The sequence below is a fragment of the Protopterus annectens genome, chromosome 5.part1, assembly GCF_019279795.1.
Source record: "Protopterus annectens isolate FY-2018-M chromosome 5.part1, PAN1.0, whole genome shotgun sequence".
In the NCBI taxonomy this organism is placed as follows: Eukaryota; Metazoa; Chordata; order Ceratodontiformes; family Protopteridae; genus Protopterus; species Protopterus annectens.
Genome location: NC_056736.1, coordinates 415,093,930 through 415,113,839, shown reverse-complemented (window position 1 = coordinate 415,113,839; position 19,910 = coordinate 415,093,930).

The window sequence follows — 19,910 nt, the reverse complement described above, 5'->3', positions numbered from 1 at the left end:
TACTATTATAAAACCAACAGGAAGGTCTCCTTGCCCTATACGTGTACAAGGCATTTTACAAATGGAAAAGCCACTGACTATAGCAGACTTACATAAATTCATGGAAATCATGAATTACAATAGGGAATTTATAGAGGATTATGCAGCCGTGGCTGCTCCCCTATACAAAATGTTACAGGAACAAAAGAACTCTACCTTTTTAGAGTGGGGATCTCATGAAGAGGAGGCATTTTCACAAATAAAAGTAAAACTAGCACAGAATTAGTAGCACCCACACCAAGGTTACTGTTTGTGCTACAAGCAGCAGCAGGAAAAAAAGCACTGTCTGTGGTACTACTGCAGGAATGGCCACATGGTAGCAACAACAGAATGGAAAAAACATTACGCCCAGTCACTTTCTTTAGTAGGAAAATGACTCCAGTGGAACTGGGCTACCATCCATGTATACAGCAATTATTAGCCACTTACTGAGGTATTAAACAAACTGAATATTTGACCGTATTTTCCAGCATTATAGTACAAACACCACATCAAGCACTTAAAGCTCTAATAGACAATTTTGAAATGAATAAAATTACAGATGGTATTAGTCAGGCAGTCTTTGCAAAATGGATGGCACTTTTTGGAATGAAAACTGTTACAATACAGACTGGGAACAAATACTATTTGTCAAATCACATGGGATACAAAGGAAAACAGCATAACTGTTTAGAAAAGATAATGTCACCTGATGTGCAATTTTTAGCATCTGATTTTGATCACTTTAAGCCATCCATCTTTGTGGATGGAACACGATATTGTGACCAAGGCAGATACTGGACAGGATTTGCCATAGTTCCAGAGAATCCACATCTGGGTTCTCCCGAACTAATCAAGTTACCAGGGCATATGTCAGCTCAAAGAGCTGAACTGGAGGCAGTACTGTATGTGTTAAAGTATTACAGTCCTGTTAACATTTTTTCAGATAGTGCTTACGTAGTAAATTCTTTAAGACTGCATATGGAAACCTGGGTAAGGCGAGGATTTGTGGATAGTGTAGGTAAACTATTATGGTATGCTGAAGTATTAAAAGACATATATAAAGTTATAACAATGTCAAAACAACAAGGACAGTACAGCATCTTAAAAGTAAAAGCACATCAAAAGCCAACCAGTGAAACTTACAGATTAAATGTGTTAGCTGATACTTTGACAAAACAAGCAGCACAAAATGGAAAAGAACTTGCAGAATATGAGTATGCCAATGTAGAAGTTAGTGTCTTAAAAGAGTTAGATGAAGTGTCAATAAAAAAAGACCTTGTAAATATACAAAAACAACAGGGCTTAAAAGAAGAAACCGATCAATGCAGATTAGCAGGTATACCACCAATGGAGTACTATGCATACACCACCTCCAAAGGGTTACAGTTGCCATATGTACCATTTCAGTTGGCACGCCAGTTGGTCAAGTTAAATCACCAAATACTGGGCCATATAGGAACTGATAAGTTATGGGTAGTTGTAAAAGAAAAGTATTGGAACCCAAATTTAAAAAAGGTCTGCAAGCTAATTGTAGAAGAATGTTTAATCTGTCTGTAGGTGAATGCTAAAAAGCAAAATGCCTCAGTTACATCAAGTACAGCCAGCAGATGGGCCATGGTATGCAGTTCAAATAGATTATGCAGGTCCATTACCAACAACAAAGGGAGGTTACAGGTATCTACTAGTAGTAGTGGACGTCTTTTCAAAATGGGTAGAAGCAATTCCTACCAAAACCATGACAGCAAAGGCAACAGCAGAAGCCTTATGGAAAAATATTTTCTGTCATTGGGGATGGCCACAGGTCATAGAGTCAGACAATGGCCCACAGTTTATTAGTGATCTCATTAAACAAATGTGTAATTTGTTAGGCATACAGCAAAGGTTTCGTGTACCATACCATCCACAATCTAATGGCATTGTGGAACATATGAATCGGACGTTAAAAGAACGTCTAAAAAAGGCATGCTTGGAAAAGGGCAATACATGGGTACATCATCTGCCTGGTATTTTAATGGGTATTTGAGTGACACCAAACAGCAAAACAGGTATTTCCCCATATGAAATAATGACAGGCCGTGAAATGCCCATACAATTACCATTTGACCCAGATTTACCTAATGGTAGGCCCATGCTAGAAATTAGCAAACATCAGGAATGGCTAAAACAACTTACTAGTATATGTGACTATAATGCAAGGGAGCAAGCGTTCCATCTATGGAAAAAGGTGCCAATATTACCAGCTGAAGAAAACCTTCCCTGTGGAACCAAAGTATTGGTAAAAACATTCCAAATGGAAGGACCATGGGCTAGCAATTGGCAAGGCCCTTTTGAAGTAGTGGAACAAATTGGACCATTAGTGTACAAAATCAAAGGAAAAAAAAAACAGAACAATGTTGGTACATAAAGATCAACTAAGAATGATCAAAAATAGTGAGCAATGTAAATCTGATTAAACATATTCTCTTGTAGGTTTCCAACAGAGAAAACCATAATGAAATTGACATGGTTTAAAGTGCATCCTTTTGGAAATCCAGTGTTGGATGACCAAAGGCAAAATGATTCAGCAATGGAATTTCTATTTAAAGAATGTTTTTTAAATTGATAATAGCTATCATACTATTATTGTATTGCTTAGTATTAAATTATACTTACAACCTGTTGATCAAACTGTAAAGTTACATAAGAGAGAGAGTAAAGAAATATGGAAAAATGAACAAGATTGGTCACCATCTTTTAACACTTTTATGGCAAGGCAATGTTGGTATGCAAAAAGCATGAATGTTTCTAATTGTTGGGTATGTAGTTTAATATAAAAAATAACAGGGGTAATGCCTCTAATACCTATTCCACTAAATTCTCTTAGTAGTTGGAGGGTATTAATAAATGAAACAGGAGATCAAGTCATAAATGTACAATTACGTAAAGCAAGAGTACAGTTATCTGCAATAGTGCAGGGAATCACATGTTTTCAACAAAATGGAACTGTTCCAGTGGGTAATAGCAATTGCATTCAAACAATTGAAATGATAAATTTTCACAACCACATACCAGTATGTGGAGTATTTTCTCATGGTTTTCCAGTTTTAATACCAATTAAGGATCAGTTAATATTAAGTGACACAGCAGTATTTCAATTTTCACAAAATGATAAAAATGAGTGTAAAACCAATATTACATGTTGGTAAAGTAAAACAGATAAAAACTTTACAATTGTACATGATAAAACTCCTACTATGGGGCAAGTAAATGGCAGTCTGATAAATAGCAGTGTTGCTCTATCAGATGGGTTATATTACATCTGTGGTAAATATGCTTATAAATGGTTACCAAAGGAATGGGATGGCACCTGTTATATAGTATTAGTGGTACCAGCAATACATCATGTAAAAGAGTTACCAAAAGGAAGCATTAGAAATGCAAAAAAGAAAAGGGATTTATTACCTGTGATTGAAAGTCCAGAAAATCCAGTAGATACCTTAGATACATCACATATATATCACCAAAATCTTGATTATATTAAATTAAAAGATATGGATTTAGGAGAAGGTGTAATCTCTGGAGCAGGTATTTTCCCTTGGTACGGAGCTGCAAACGCCATCTGGGAGATGAGAAAACTATCTAAACTAGTTGAGGTATTGGCAAATGCAACTTTCAATGCAGTTCTTGACATTACTGTCGAAATGACAGCTATACGAACTATGATTTTGCAAAATCGAATGGCATTAGATTACATATTATTATCCCAAGGGGGTACATGTGCTTTAATAGGAGAACAATGTTGTACATTTATTCCAGACAAAACAGAATCTGTAAAAGCACATTTAGAAGTGATTGCACAAGTGTCTCAACATACTAGAAAAAACTGGAATGATGATTGGAGTGAATGGTTTAGTAATCTATTTACAGGACGGACAGGAAAAAATCACTGTATTTTTAATTTATTTTATTGTTATTGTAATGCTTGGTTGTATATTATTTACATGTATTACAGTCTGTTTAGCAAAAGCTAGTCAAGTTACTGTTGTTAATTGTCATAATGAAAAAGTATTATCAAATAATGCTGAATTTATTTCCCTGGTTTAAAATAAAAAAGAGGGAATTGTTAGAGTGTGCTCAACAATATACTAAGGTTGAAAGTAACTTTGCTACAAATATGCAACATAAATAAGGTATAAGATAAAGCTTGCTTAAATGTAGAAATAGAGTTTAGCAGTATGTGATTAGCATCCATACTAAATGACCGTGGCTTGGAAAATAAGGAATCTGCTAAATGGACATTTTTTCCTTACAAACAGGATATATGCAAGAGCAAAAATGCAAAATCTGCTTTTAAAGAACACTGTGACAATCTGTTTCCTTAAAAAATATGTTTCTCTGCATATAAAAATAATGGACACAATATGTTTCCTTAAACAACAGGACATGTTTATAACACTGTGACACTCTGTTTCCTTAAAAACATGTTTTTCTGCATATAAAAAGAATGGACACAATATGTTTCCTTAAACAACAGGACATGTTTATAAACTGTTACAATCTGTTTCCTTAAAAACATGCTTTTCTGCATTTGGCACAAGAACAGATGTTCTTATACAAAGATACAAATAGAATACTAAAGACAAAAAACAGGATGTTCACACTGTCAGAAAAGCTGAAAAATAATATTATTAAGTCAGAAGTTTGCATCAGCATCTGCAACAATCAGTATTGTTTCTACAGGATGAGCAATTCTCCAAAATAGAATACCAAGAGGAAATGTATATGTGTGTGCATGACTAAAATTGTATATAAAGATCTGTATTAATCCAGTTATGTTAGGGGTATTGGTAGGGACACATTTGTCCTGAGGTAAATGTCATATCTCTCACATCATCTGTACTATATGAGAAGCAAAGTGGAACAGTACTTTAAGCTGCAACTTAAGTTTGTCTGGTTTATTATAAAAAGTTATTTGTTACTGTTCTAAGTTGATGCTGCAAAGTATATTCTCTCATCAGTGTATATTCTGCAAGTTTCTGTATGCAACAGACTGTGAATGCAAATATAACCAGACTTTGATTTTAGAAGAATCCTGCCAGCAAGACTGAATGTCTTAAGAAGACTTCAAATCCATCACGGTAAGCAGCACCATATAATTTTTCACAAATCTTTGGCGATATGGTCTCGGCCATATCGTTTTCAGAGATTTGAACTGTCGGCAAAGTGATAGTGATCCATATATATATATATATATAGATATATATATATATATATATATATATATATATATATATATATATATATATATATATATATATATATGTATCTATATATATATATATATATTTATATATATATATATATATATATATATATATATATATATATATATATATATATATATATATATATATATACACATACAGATTATTTTAACCATTCATATCTCACATTTGTATTTATACAGACAATTATGTTATTACTTAAATTCCCATATGTTTGTATTCAGATGTAATCCAGTGTACAGGTTAAAGCTTGCTTTCATATTATTGCAATAGCATTACAAATATATTTCTGCAGGTACATATATCTCTTCTAGCAAATACCTTCAATTATGCAACCTTGTTATATTTTAAAGCTGTTTAACCTATATTAAATATTACCCCCCCCAACAAAAAATGTTATATTTACAATAGAACTCTGGTCTTCTTGCCTCTACCTGGTCTACCCTTTCTGCCAGCCTATACTTTTTCAAGTCATTGTAACTGTGACAGCACTACTGGCCAGAGTAGTTGATCCCTGTCAAGGTTTCCAGGTGCTCACCCAACTCCTACTAACTATCAATTTTTTTCCCAGTCAGTACCTCTAATACATGTCTTTATCTTTTCCAAATATAATTTCTTCAGAAGATAGAACATTATTGTGGTCTCTTTATCAGCCCAGCTTGGCATGTTGCCTCGTACCTAACAATTGCTGCCAGAACTAGAAGAGAAAGAATTCCAGTATACAGAAAGTATGAGCAGGGCTCTGGTTCACAGGTTTAGAACCACTCCCGCTGCATTGTGACTCCACCTTAACCAAACCTAGTTAACCAGCAGGGCCTTACACCAGGTACGGTTATTATTAGCAAGTTTGTTTTAACAAAAAATGCTTTCTCACATACATTTTCTAATAGAATACTTTCACATTTCATTTATATGTTGCATAAAAACAGTATACAATACACCTTAATTTCATTTATTCCTTCATTGTAACAGCAGTAATATTTTTGGGGGAGATATAAATGCATATTCCTATATGTTTGACAACCAACTTTTATTGAATATCGAGTGGTTTGAGGTGAGACCATATTAAATGGACAGAGATTACACTGTATGGTTGTGCAAATGACAGTAGCCATGGCTCCATTTTGTTTCTTGTGAATATCTTCAGATATGAGCATATCCTTGCATTTCCATGACATGCTGAGGAATGCTGAGCCATGCTGTAGGCAGCGCCACTTTCGACAGTGTGTTCACGTGAATATATTACTGCAATTTAAAGTGATAAATGTAAAATGGCCAAATTTACACAAAAAATGCATAAATGTACCTCAGTTTATGTTTAATGGTTGAATATTGCCATATTAACTTATGATTACTCACGTTAGGTGGCAAAATGTCGCAGGACTTCTTCAAATAAGCAGGGAGTGTGAGTTACACTGAAAAAGTATTCCTGTTACTGATCTCATGGACATATTATCATGTCTATAATGAAGAGTGTTAGGCTGTCATTTATAAGTGGGAAATCATTACAGCAGTAGTAGGAAATGATTAGTGATCACTCATAAAAAAGTCATTATGTTGTTGTCATGCATTGAATGTGTATACACAATCTGAAATAGTAAGGGTGTGTTGCTGGCTGAACATATGTCCTTAATTAAAGATTTCTGAGTGTCACTGAAGAATGAAGAATGAAAAATAACAGTATTAGGAAAACATGAAATGGTTGAGGCTAGGGAAAGAAATCCATTAAAAAAGTGATTTCTTTATTAGTGTTGTGAATGATGATGCTGTCATTAGTACAACACATCCTTACTTTGTTAGATTGACATTTTGCATGTCCATAAAATTAAGTGGTTTGTGTTAACTTTTTATAGGACAATGGCAGGCACACATTGTCGTTATTGTGTTGCTTGACTGATGATGAAGGTATTTGTATATGACTGTGGCCTTTTTTACATGTACAGTAATGATGCAAAAAGAGGGATCAAGGTAAAGAAAGGATAATTTCAGCCATGAGGAAAATCGTATCCTCATGGCAGCCCTTAGGACATATGAGAAACATTTGTTTAGTAAGGGGGTCCCAACCAAGCTGGGAGGACAAAAACCTGGAATCAAGTTGCCCTGGACATTAATGCAGTGGTGACAGAATCCACATAGTATGGCAGGACATGCTGGAAGCAAGGTGAGGCAGAATGCAATTGCTCATCCCAGTACCAGGGGCAGGGGAGAGGCCCCTAACAATTATACCATTAGCACCAGATGAGGAATACCTCCTCTCCATCCATGGGGTTGAGTATGATACAGATGATGATGTCTGCAACAGCAACGCTCATCTGCTGAAGGTTGGTTTAAAAGCAGTAACATATATTTATATAGAGTATTTAATGCTGAAATGGACCTAAATCCCACATTTATAAGGCTTGTTGAAACCTAATTTTAACCCAAAGGCATTTAACCTAACACTTGTATCAATAAACTTGTCTTTCCTTTAGCAACTCCCCTTAGAAGATGTTGTTCTTCAATTTAATAGCATCTTCCATAACACTCTAAACTCCATGGCCCCTATCAGATGTAATTGAGTAAAAAATAAAATTGCCCCCTGGATAAGCAAAGATACTCTGTCCCTCATGTAGAGGAGGGACACCGCCTGGAATAAACACAAAACCCCCTCCAGCCTCCAGCAATAGAGGGAACTTCATAATGCCACAAAAATACAAGTCACCCATGACAAAAAACACTTCTATCTTAACCTCAGAGAAATCTCCACTCCAACCCCAAGAAATTCTGGAGTACCATTAATAAGCTCTTACATTCAGAAAACCCAACTCCACCCAACCCCTATCCTAGAGACAGACACTCTTCTAAACTCCTTCTTCTTAGACTCCATACAAAAGCTACTCAAACCACAAAAGGAATCCTACCATGACCCCCCTGCACCACTCACCAATAACACTCCTTTCACACTCAAATCTATCCCAACATCCACTATAAGATCTCTACTCTATAAACTTAAACCTTGTCCCCCTTCAGCTGATAACTTACCCCTCATTACCTCACACTCGCTGCCCCCTCTATTACCTATCCAGTCTCCATATTCGTCAATTGGTCTATACAGGAAAATTGTAAAGTGTAAAGACTTCTCATCTTCTCTTTGTCAGTGATTTAAAACTGTATAGCTCATCAGATGAGGAACTGAAAGCACAACTGCAAATTGTCAAAACTTTTTCAGATGATATAAGAATGTCATTTGGTCTTGATAAATGTGCAAAAGCAACCTTTAAAGCAAGAAAAATGCAACATCAGGAAAACATCAGTTTGGGACAAGAATGTGATATAAAAGAACGTGAGCAAGAGGGAGTGTATAAATACTTGGGAATTGATGAAGGATCAACAATAAAATATGAACAAATGGAAATAAATCTTAGTAATGAATATTTCAGAAGACTTAAATTAATCTTGAACGAAAAAAAGAAAAACGGACTAGCCGCAAACTGAGAATACAAAAAAATAAAACACAGCTCAGTGCGTGAAATGTCACAATCAAGGCAATACGATTTAGCGCTTTCTTCCACTTTATTTAAAAACGTGAACTTCTTCAGAAAAAAGACAATGTGCCCTCCCAAACACAAGTCTTTTAAATTGTTTAAACAGGATATGATGTCATGAATTCTCTTTCCTTTTAAAAGTACATATTACATTTCAAATATCTAAAAAATATTGTAACATTAAATACATTGAGCATAATTGTGATGAATGTTGATAATACTTCAATGTACCAAAAAATTATACAAAAATGTATCTGTATATATGTGAATCAATGTGATCCTACAAATACATATAAACGTCCTATCATACACATGGATCTTAACTGCATGTAATCATGAATGATAGATATGTATACAATGTCATGAATAGGTGTGATGAATTGATGTCTACACTCAACTGTATATAATAAATGAAACAATTTACTTGTACAAGAAAGTGTAACCTAGACCAACACTATACATATGACACTGATTTAAAAATATGAATCATGGCAAATGAACAACTGTAAATGAGGTAGATAACACAATGATGTCCATCAAACCTCATATTAAATACTATTTAAAAACATCCCAAATCATAAATATGTGTATATATGTGTGTATGTACAAAATAATTGGACACTATAATTATTTATATAACAAAAAACATTTGATGTTGATGACCTCATTAAGGCCTGGAAATTGATCTGCCCCTAATAGTAATTGCCAAAGGGCTTCCTTCTGTTCTAATTTATTATTAACATCTCCCATGAATGTACCTTTATCTATGAAGTCTAAAACAAAAAATTCAAACTTTTTGAATTCTCTACATCCTAAAGCATGTCTTGCAAGAGCATTATTTTTATCTTTGTTTTTGACAGCCAGGGCATGTTCATATATTCTACGTTTCAAAACTCGAACAGTTTTACCTACATAGTAACATTCACAGGTCACACAGGAGGCTAAATAAACAACATGATCACTGTAACAATTAAAATATTTCCGTGCCCAAAAGGTTCTTTTTAGATGCTTAAGAGTGACAAAAGACATATTACTTAGAAATCTGCATTGTCTACAGTTGGTACAAGCGAAAGTACCCTTTTTATTGATTACATCTCTAGTCCTAGACAATGAAGATGAATCATTTTTTTCTAAAATCTTCTTGATGTTGTTAACTGTTTTATAAGTGAATTGTGGTCTCATTCCTAAACAGCTAACTAGGTCTTTATTACCCAAAATTATTCTCCAGTTTTTTTCTATGATGTCCCCCTTCAGCTAATAACTTACCCCTCATTACCTCACACTCGCTGCCCCCTCTATTACCTATCCAGTCTCCATATTTGTCATTTGGTCTATACAGGAAAATTGTAAAGTGTAAAGACTTCTCATCTTCTCTTTGTCAGTGATTTAAAACTGTATAGCTCATCAGATGAGGAACTGAAAGCACAACTGCAAATTGTCAAAACTTTTTCAGATGATATAAGAATGTCATTTGGTCTTGATAAATGTGCAAAAGCAACCTTTAAAGCAAGAAAAATGCAACATCAGGAAAACATCAGTTTGGGACAAGAATGTGATATAAAAGAACGTGAGCAAGAGGGAGTGTATAAATACTTGGGAATTGATGAAGGATCAACAATAAAATATGAACAAATGGAAATAAATCTTAGTAATGAATATTTCAGAAGACTTAAATTAATCTTGAAAACAGCACTGACATCTAGGAACAAAATTCAAGCTATAAACCAATTTCCTCTTCCTGTCCTAACTTACAGTTTTGGAGTGATTGACTGGTCCAAAAACGTGTTGTATATATTAGACAGGAAAACAAGAAGGACGCTTCATGCTCACCAAATGATTTCTAAAAATCATTGCATACCAAGATTATGTATTTCCCATTCTGAAGGAGGGATGGGCCTCCTTGAAATTGATCAAATGCATATATCTGCAATCATGGGACTCCACACATATCTGCTGACCTCATAAGACCCAAACATAGTGAAAGTTTTGAAACACGAGGAGAATAAATCTAAGATTTCTTGTCTGCTTAATTTAGCAGTAGCATATGGGCATCAAGCAGGAATGGAAATTAAACCAGAAGTGGATAAAATTCGGGCAGCAACTGAATGTGCCAAAAAACAAAAGAAAGAGTATAAGGTGAAGGACCGGATAAGAAGGCAAGAAATGTGGAAAACTTCTGGAAGAACCTCATGTGGAACAAACGCAGGACTGGTTAAGGAGAGGCGAATTCAAACCAAGAGATGAAAAGTTAATATTGGCAACCCAGGATAGTGGGCTACTTACACATTGGTTTAAAACGTCCATTGAGCGTGTGGGAGAAACAGACAAATGTAGGTTTTGTAAAACCAAATTGGAAACAGTTGCACACCTTGTTGCAGGCTGCAACATACTAATGGCAGAAAGACTGTATACTAAAAGGCATAATAATGTGGCAAGACTGTTGCACTGGGGATTGTGCAAACATTATGGTAATGAAGTGGCTGAAAAACACTGGAAACATGAGCCACAAAGCATCATAGAAAATGATGAAGTTTATATCACATGGGATCACCCATTACCAACAGTTCAAAAGAGAGATGCTAGAAAACCGGACATAGTGGCTCAAGAAAAGAAGACAAGAGTAGCATTGATCATTGAAATCGCCACACCGAGTGACTACAGTATCTTGCGTACAGAGAGACACAAAGTCATAAAATATCAGGATCTGCAGGCAGAAATGAGAGCAATGTGGAAGAAAGATACCTAGATAGTTCCAATAATAGTAGGAGCAACGGGTCTTATAAAAAAGAATCTACAATTGTATTTAGATATGTTACCAATTCATGGAATGCCATATGAATTGCAGAAGGAGTCATTACTGGGCACATTGTGGGTGCTGTGAAGAGCACTACTGGCTGACATCAAAGACTGAATAAATACTAATTACATGATCTTTAATCATACCTTGACTTTTAACCATTCTTGTCATGGTATTAGAAACCCAAAAGAATTGGAGAAATTAAAAAAGAAAATCTTATCCCTGACATCTGGAAAAAGTCCTTCATTATACGGCTATATAAAGGAGGTAACTCCACTGACCCCTCAAATTTCAGGCCTATAGCTATCCTATCTCCTCTCTTTAAAATTCTCGAAAAGTATATGCACAAACAACACGTCACATCTCAGTCGGGAAAATCTTCTCACCCCTACACAACATGGCTTCCATCCTCATCATAGCACAACTACCGCTCTACTATCCTTTACCCACTCTATCTCTATATCTCTTAATAATAACAAATTTGTGTCCTGCCTTTCCTTGACCTGTCTAAGGCTTTCAATACTGTATCTCATAATCTCCTTCTCTCCAAACTTGCTTCCTTTAACCCCTCCACCTCTTCCCTCTGCTGTTTCTCCTCATACCTATCTAAAGAACCCAAGCTGTCAAGTGGTTCTCTGCCACTTCTCCTTTCCTTCCCATTTTAGCTAGGCTACCCCAAGGCTCCATCTTGGGCCCACTACTATTTAATATTTTTACTAATAACCTCTTTCAATCCTGCCTCCACTCTGCACTCATACAATATGCAGATGACTCCGCCATCATCACTACTTCTGACAACTTACCCCACCTGCACTCCCTCACTCAAGACACCCTGCACTCAGTCAAATCATGGCTCACATCTAACCAACTCCTACTTAACCCCAACAAAACTAAATCACTTCTTTTCCTCCCCAAATCTATCCAAGATCTCAAGTCATCCTTCTCTGCCTACTCTCTAAACAATACAACTATTAATGTCAATTTTCACACTAAACTTCTAGGGGTCTACATAGATGATGAACTTAAATTTGACATCCGTATAAATAATTGCATCAAAAAGACTCACCAAAAGCTAGGATTGCTCTACAGACATAAAAATTTCCTAACACACAAATCTAAACTGTCCCTAGCTCAAGCTTTCCTTTTACAAACACTATTATATGCCACCCACAACTTTACAAACCTCCAAAAAAATCTGTCATCCAAACTTGAACTAACATAACAAAATAGCAAGATATGCCACTAACCTCCCCTATCACTCTCATCACTGCCTCTAACCTCCCCTATCACTCTCATTACTGCCTCTCCTTGAAAAAAATGTAACTGGCCTGAATTCCCAGAATCAAGTCCTTCTGCCTCAGCTTTATCTGTCTCATTCCATCCTCCACCAACTTCTTGCCTGTCCTTCACTTGATAACATCATCTCTTCTTATGTCCCTAACTGAAAACTTCGCAGCTCCAACCAACACCTCCTTCTAATCTCCAAACTCAATAAATCCATAGAGAAAAGTCTCTATAGTCACTCTGTTGCCTCTGTGTGGAACAACCTCCCTCCTATCATCAGATCTATTCAAAACCCCAACTACTTCAAGCTTGGTTTAAAGGAATAACTGCTCAATACCTGGACATGCCCCTGCCAAGATCCAATGTGAATCTTTTCCTCCTCTATATCTGTCTCCCCCTCTTCTAGTTTCCCTATTCTTTCCTCTATCTTGACTTTCCCACCTAAACTTACCTCAATTTCTAGGTCTGTCACTGTTATTATCCTATTTTCCTATATTAAAGTATCCTTCATGCATCTCTCTTCTACTGCCCTGTCTTTCCTACTTATTCACTTACTAGACTCCACTTTATACCTAATAATTTATTCTTCACCTGCCACTGATTATAAATTGATATTGTATGACAATCAATTTTTGTATTCGTGATTGCTTTTTCTCCTACCACATATAAATGAAAACTTTATTTCTCTTCTATGTATAATATTGTCCATTTTTCATTTGTGTTTTGATTAATTTTGTACTTCATTGTAACTAACTGTTTTGTACTGAAGCTTTTCTCCTCGGGTCTCTGCTGAAAAAGGGCTCTTGGCCCACCAAGACTCACCAGGTTAACAAAAGGCAAATAAATAAATGATTATATTAAGCACGTGACAACTACTATTAATAGGTGAACCTTCCACACCTACACAGAATGACAATGAAGGCAGTGTGCATGATAAGTGCCCCCACCAACTTTTAATAAACGTAGAATAGTGTATACTGTTTCTTAATTAGTAATGTATTCCTTTTATTTTTATAGGGCCATCAGCAGAAACAAACAGTTCCACTGGCTGTTCTTGATGATGATGATGATGATGATGATAAAATAGTTAATGAGGTAGCCTACAGAAAGTGGCAAACAGTCCCCAAGTTCAATGGCAGAATCTCACACTCAACAATATGTTAGTAAATATTTAGGAAGTGACATCACAAAGTCAAGCACATACTGACTCAGGCTTAAACAGGGAGAAAACCCCTGCACCTCTATATCAGTATCTCCAAACCCAGATGAACATTTTGAGGATGGTGACAGGCATTCAGAGATTACCATGTCCATAATGACACCTTTACAAAGGAGAACCAGGAGCAGACATTTGTTACAGCTACCCCAGTAAACACAAAAAGTGCTAGCTGCCCAGCAGCAAATGTACTGTGACATTGTTAGGGCTCAGAGCACTGACACATAGAGTCAGCTAGAAATGGTCTGAGGCCTCCAGGGTATGTGTGAGAATTTTCAAAGCATGAAAAATGTCGTGATCATACTGATGCATAGTATGGTAGCACACCAAGCACCTGTGGCCACTTCTATTCATACACTAGTTAGGACTCACCAGAATCAAGCATGAGTAAATCTTGTAAGGGGAAGAAAACAGGGTACTATCTGGACATATGGGGCAGATCATGTGAAACTACAAGTGCTTCTAAAGAAAGCACTGTAATTTGTCAGGGGGGAACAAGCACAAAAGATTTAATGCAGGCTACATCAGCATTCATCTATACTTACCAGAGCTTCTCATTCAAAGTCCTGATCGTGTTCATGCAGCACTGTTAGATCAGTGTCTGTAGGATCATCTGCATCAAGTAGGTCGCAAAATCACACCAACTCACTATCCAGCTCTCGTGACAGACACTCTTCAATATCAATTGCACTATCACCTAGCCTTTTTTAGGATATGTGTATGACTCGTTTGATCTTGAACTACTGGGAATAAACTGTGCCAATTCTGTTACTTACAATTTGACCTTCAGGTGAATGTTTAACTCAAAGGGGGATAAGTTATTAAAGATTTAGGGGGGTAGGACACTTTACAACTCTAAGTATGCCATCCTTGTAATGTTACAGCTTAAAACCTCATGGGAACTGTGGAAAGTCACCTGCATTACATAACATGATATTGCAGTCATTAATACCAGTGTTCTATGCATTATCATTCTTACAGCTGGAAGTTAACTGCAACTTCATGGTAGTAATACACAAGTTTTCAAAGACGCACTAATTAGAAAATTACAGATTAATATGTGTCCTGTCATGTAAACAAACACTGCTGCCACTTTGCCCTCTCCACTACATAATTGATATTTATTGTCTCTGAAGTCACAAATTATTATGCATGACAAAATAAAAAAATCTGACGTGCAGTACTTCAGCAAACAGCAGCGTACTTTAATCTGAGGAAAAATTGCATAATCTAAAAAACAATATGCATTTTTTCATTTCATTCAAATGCAAGTTATGAACTTGGTAAATATTTAATTAGTTTATACTAATGTAAACCACTTCAGTAAATTTTATTCAGCAAAATAGATACAACTGTGATTGTTATTTATATTATGCCTTATGACATCACTAAACAGGAGTCAGTGAGCTCTCAGGCATGACTTTTAGAAACAATAATATGTGTAACTGTTCTGAAATAAAAAAATAAAATTATTTTAAGATGAGAGTGAATGTCAGATGAGCAGTAACAGCAGCCCATGCACCAGACAGCATAACCCACAGATATCACTGCAATCATCAGTTTTACTGTATATGTTTTTGCAAGAAAGGAAACACTAACATGAATGTCATGGCCCATAGTTCTGGATTAGACGCTGCCTCTTTACCTACTTAACCACATGCCGTGCACAAACCTGCCACATGGGGGTCTCTTATTACTGCTGCCAGCTGGTCATCATTACTGACACAGTTGGCATTAGTAATTGCAGGGCCCAATTTGGACCATTTTGTTCAGGTCTGTCATCTGGGCCCTCATCTACTACCCCACCTCTCCCTTCACTTGCTGGCTTCTTGAACTTAAAACTATTTCAGATTAGGTCTCAGGAATGTATGCTATTACTGAGTATTAAAATAAAACAATGTCTTTATTTGTTAGTATATATTTTGTCATAAGACTTTTTAAAGGAGAAGCAAACTATTGGACTTTTGGATTACCCCCCACCCCCCATCTAATATTTCCTGCCAGTTCCTCTCTCAGGGTCTGCTTATCTCACTCAGGCACATTATAAGGGGGTTGATTAATGGACCACTGAAGTCCTCTCTAAATGGTGTGTCAACAGCTGGGTGTACTCTGGATTACCAGCAAACATGTTCTCAAACTCTGTAGTACCACCTGGATCTATTGAACCTGGGTAGTTTATAGCTGCACACTTCCTCCTTGTTCCCCTCCCATTTTTTTAAAATGTATTGTATATTATTTTATTTTTTATGTCTTTTTTTATCTGTCTCCTTCCTTGTCTTCCTCTTATTTGATTCATGCCTTACTCTGCTTCACATCCCAAGGCCAACAACTACACATACTGCAAACACTTTTTTAGTACATTATTTACTCAGTGGAAACATTAAACAATATGATGTTATGACAATGTGCAGGTACTGTTCCTATCTATTTTACAACTTATTTTACTGCTTGAATTCTTGTATCACATTTACTTATGATTGTGTTCAGTTATGCTGCATACTACCCTGACTTACACCACTCTGCATGCTTAGTCTTACAGTACCACTGCTGCATTGATACTGATTATTTATTGTTTCTTTAGTTGCTTTCCACTGTGTTGCAGTTTTAACATTTTCAGCAAAGTGAATCATTTTTCTAGTCACCCCTGCCTTCCAACACAAAGCACATGCACCATATATTTCCATTACATTACTTGCTCCTATTTGTGACTGCAACAAATGTTTCTCAGCCATACTGCTGAACTGATATTCTGTCACAAGTCTTAGTGACTGGATGCTACCTCACATCACAATTCTGCATCTTTCTTACTTACTCTTGTTTGTTTTCATGTTGTCTGAGAACAACTGCTGCCACTAAACCATTTTTTCCATTTGCTCACATGGGGTCAGAGTGTTCCTTCAACACTGACAATCATCTAGAACCAAGGTTTACACCAGCAGGTGTCTGTCTCTGCCGTGACATCTGAGAATGACTTCTACAGTTATTTCTTGTAACATTATTCATTAAAAAATATTCATAAACCCCCCATAATCAAGATAAGTGAAAGAAAACAGTACCTATCAATCTTCAAAATAAGCGTGGTCTTATCTTCTGATACAATACCTGGAATGGTAATCAAAACCAGATGGTTAATCTGACCAGTTTTGGGTAAGAAATCCTGTACATCACTCATGAGAATGCGAGAAGCTGACATTATGAGCCATACCAGATGGGTGAGGCTTAAGTTACTAAAATTAGGATTATAAATACTATTTGAACATGACTGCAGGAGAAAAATGCATTGCAATTTACTGTAGAGTCTGTTAATCAAATCACTGGGTGATGTGAGGCACAATGACCCTGTTATAGCCCAGGCGGGGACCCCCTGAAGGAGTAATGCCCTGTTGGGCCAAACTGGTCTAGTTGATCTAACGCCAGCCCTGATAACTCATATGTGGAGTGGAACCAAGAACTACAGTGACAACATGGATAATGTCATCACCATACCGGTAAATGAGCATGTTGTGTAGAATGCAACATGCAGTAAACATCCTGCATGCAGTAGCTGGGCCATACTGAAGGGCACTCCAAGACTCATCCAAACACCTGAAACAGCCCTTTAGGAGGCCAAGGACCCTCTCAATGACAATAACATTCTAGGACATGGATATGTTATTGGTCTCCTCTGCAGCTCCACTTGGGTTTCTAACTAGTGTCATAAGCCATCGCTCAAGTGGATATCCAGCGTCACCTGCAAGACAAAAAAAAGACAGAGAGAGATAAAAAGGGGGGGGGACAAAGCAAAGGAAAAGTAATTTATTATTCAGCAATAAATTTTATCATGAATAAATAACTACTTAAATACAATTTAAAAGGGAAAAAAATTACCTTACCAGCAAGATAACCATTGGACATCCTACCACACAGAAAGAGGCAGTACAGTGTGTGTCAGATATGAGATTCATGAGCATTGCCAGGATGCTGGGCAGAGATATTGGTGATACACCCCCATGCATTAAACACTACATGGCAATTGAAGGAATGGTTGCCTTTCCTATTGTGGTAGCACTTCATCCCCGTAGACCAGAAGGGGCCATAACTGAATTTGGTGCAATCTATTGCAGTGAGTACCCCAAGGAAACGTGTCACCCCATAAAAGGCACTCATAGTCTTGCCTCAGTCCTGAGGTAACACCAGGAAATAGATCTACAGATCCACATTTGCTAAGGGTACATCCAATAATTGTAGTGCTATCCTTGATGCAGACGTTTGTGAAGACCCCTAACATATCTCTGGAAGGTCCCAGTGGAAAGTGAAAGCTATACATACCTTAGTATCCACAGGCATAGGAAATCCATGCATTCCACCAGTGCCACTGGGGGAGGGGGTCGTACATACACACTAATAACCTTATAATGCCCACTCTGAACCAATCCAATATCTCCTGATTATTAAAGTTATAGTGAGGTATCCTCTGCTCATATTTCTGCCTTTCTGGCTGGTGAAGCAGTTGTGGCTCGGCCAAGACAAGTAGCTCACACCTGGAAATAGCAACGCTAGAATAAAGTGACAGCATTTTTGTGGTTTGCAAGGCAGACAGGATTAGCAAGACTCCTCTTTATATAATGTATCTGCAGACGATGTGAAAAAGTAGGAAAATTCTACTATGAATCACAAACAGGCGAGAGAATGTTTCAGTAGCATATGCTGGTTTACCTTATTCATCATTTACATCACATTTTGAGTTAATTTGATTATGCACATTCGCAGCCAATGCGCATTAGTGTAAGTGGTCTTTATGAACCGCAGTTGAGCTGCGCTCATTTGCTGACAGCATGGATAGTCTTAAAGTGTCCACATAAGGACTATGAATATCACCTTTACTTTTTGTTCTGTATAACTTTTTTGTTTACCATTATAATTTTATGCTTGTGGAGCTTTTCTCCCTAAGTTAAAATAGTTGAAAATAGTTGCTGTGCAGATGGACATCTCAGTGGTCAAAATATAAATAAATAATATAATTAGTCTAGTTTTGATCACATTACTAAACATAACAGAAATATTAGACGGATGTTAAACAGAATCATTTGGGAAGATAATAACAAGGCAGATGTCAGCATAAATAGTTCCAAACTTTTCAAAAGGAGGCTCCTTATCACAGCATGACTTAAAATATATTGGTTTTAGGTCAGTCAACAACCAGAATAACATCAAATATTGTTTTCACTGGTCATTACCATGGCTGTAGACCTAAAGGTGACATAAATCACTGCATTTCACTTTATTTGGTTTAGCAAGGTAGGTCCACAAATACAGGCAGTAGACATAATGGCAATCAGTGGCACATGTATTACACACATAGATTGTAATTTCTGCAAGTCTTTCAGTTCAGGCCAGGACAGTTTCACTTGTGCATTAAATTCATTTTATTGGGTAAGTAGCAGTCTGACACATAAAAAGACATCTGTTCAAAAGGCATCTTGAAATCAGCTAGCAAACAGAAAGAGATTGTTTCTGAATATTTTCTTTTGACTATAAGCTCAGATTCTCACAGGGGAAATACATGATGGCTGCAAAATTCAGTCTGAGCACAATTCTGAACTTGTATTTCTAGATTTTCTTCTTGGTTTGCCTTTCACTAATAGTAATCATGTTTCCCACTCTGAGCCAATAAAGAACCACCAGCAGACTCCTATGACTGTCAGAACCATTACAAGTCTCCCTTGATTTTGCTGTACAACCTCTAGGCATGTAGATTCAGTTTCATTATATGGACATTACCTCAGCTTGATAGCCAAATACAGATATCCTGAAGACAGAATGTG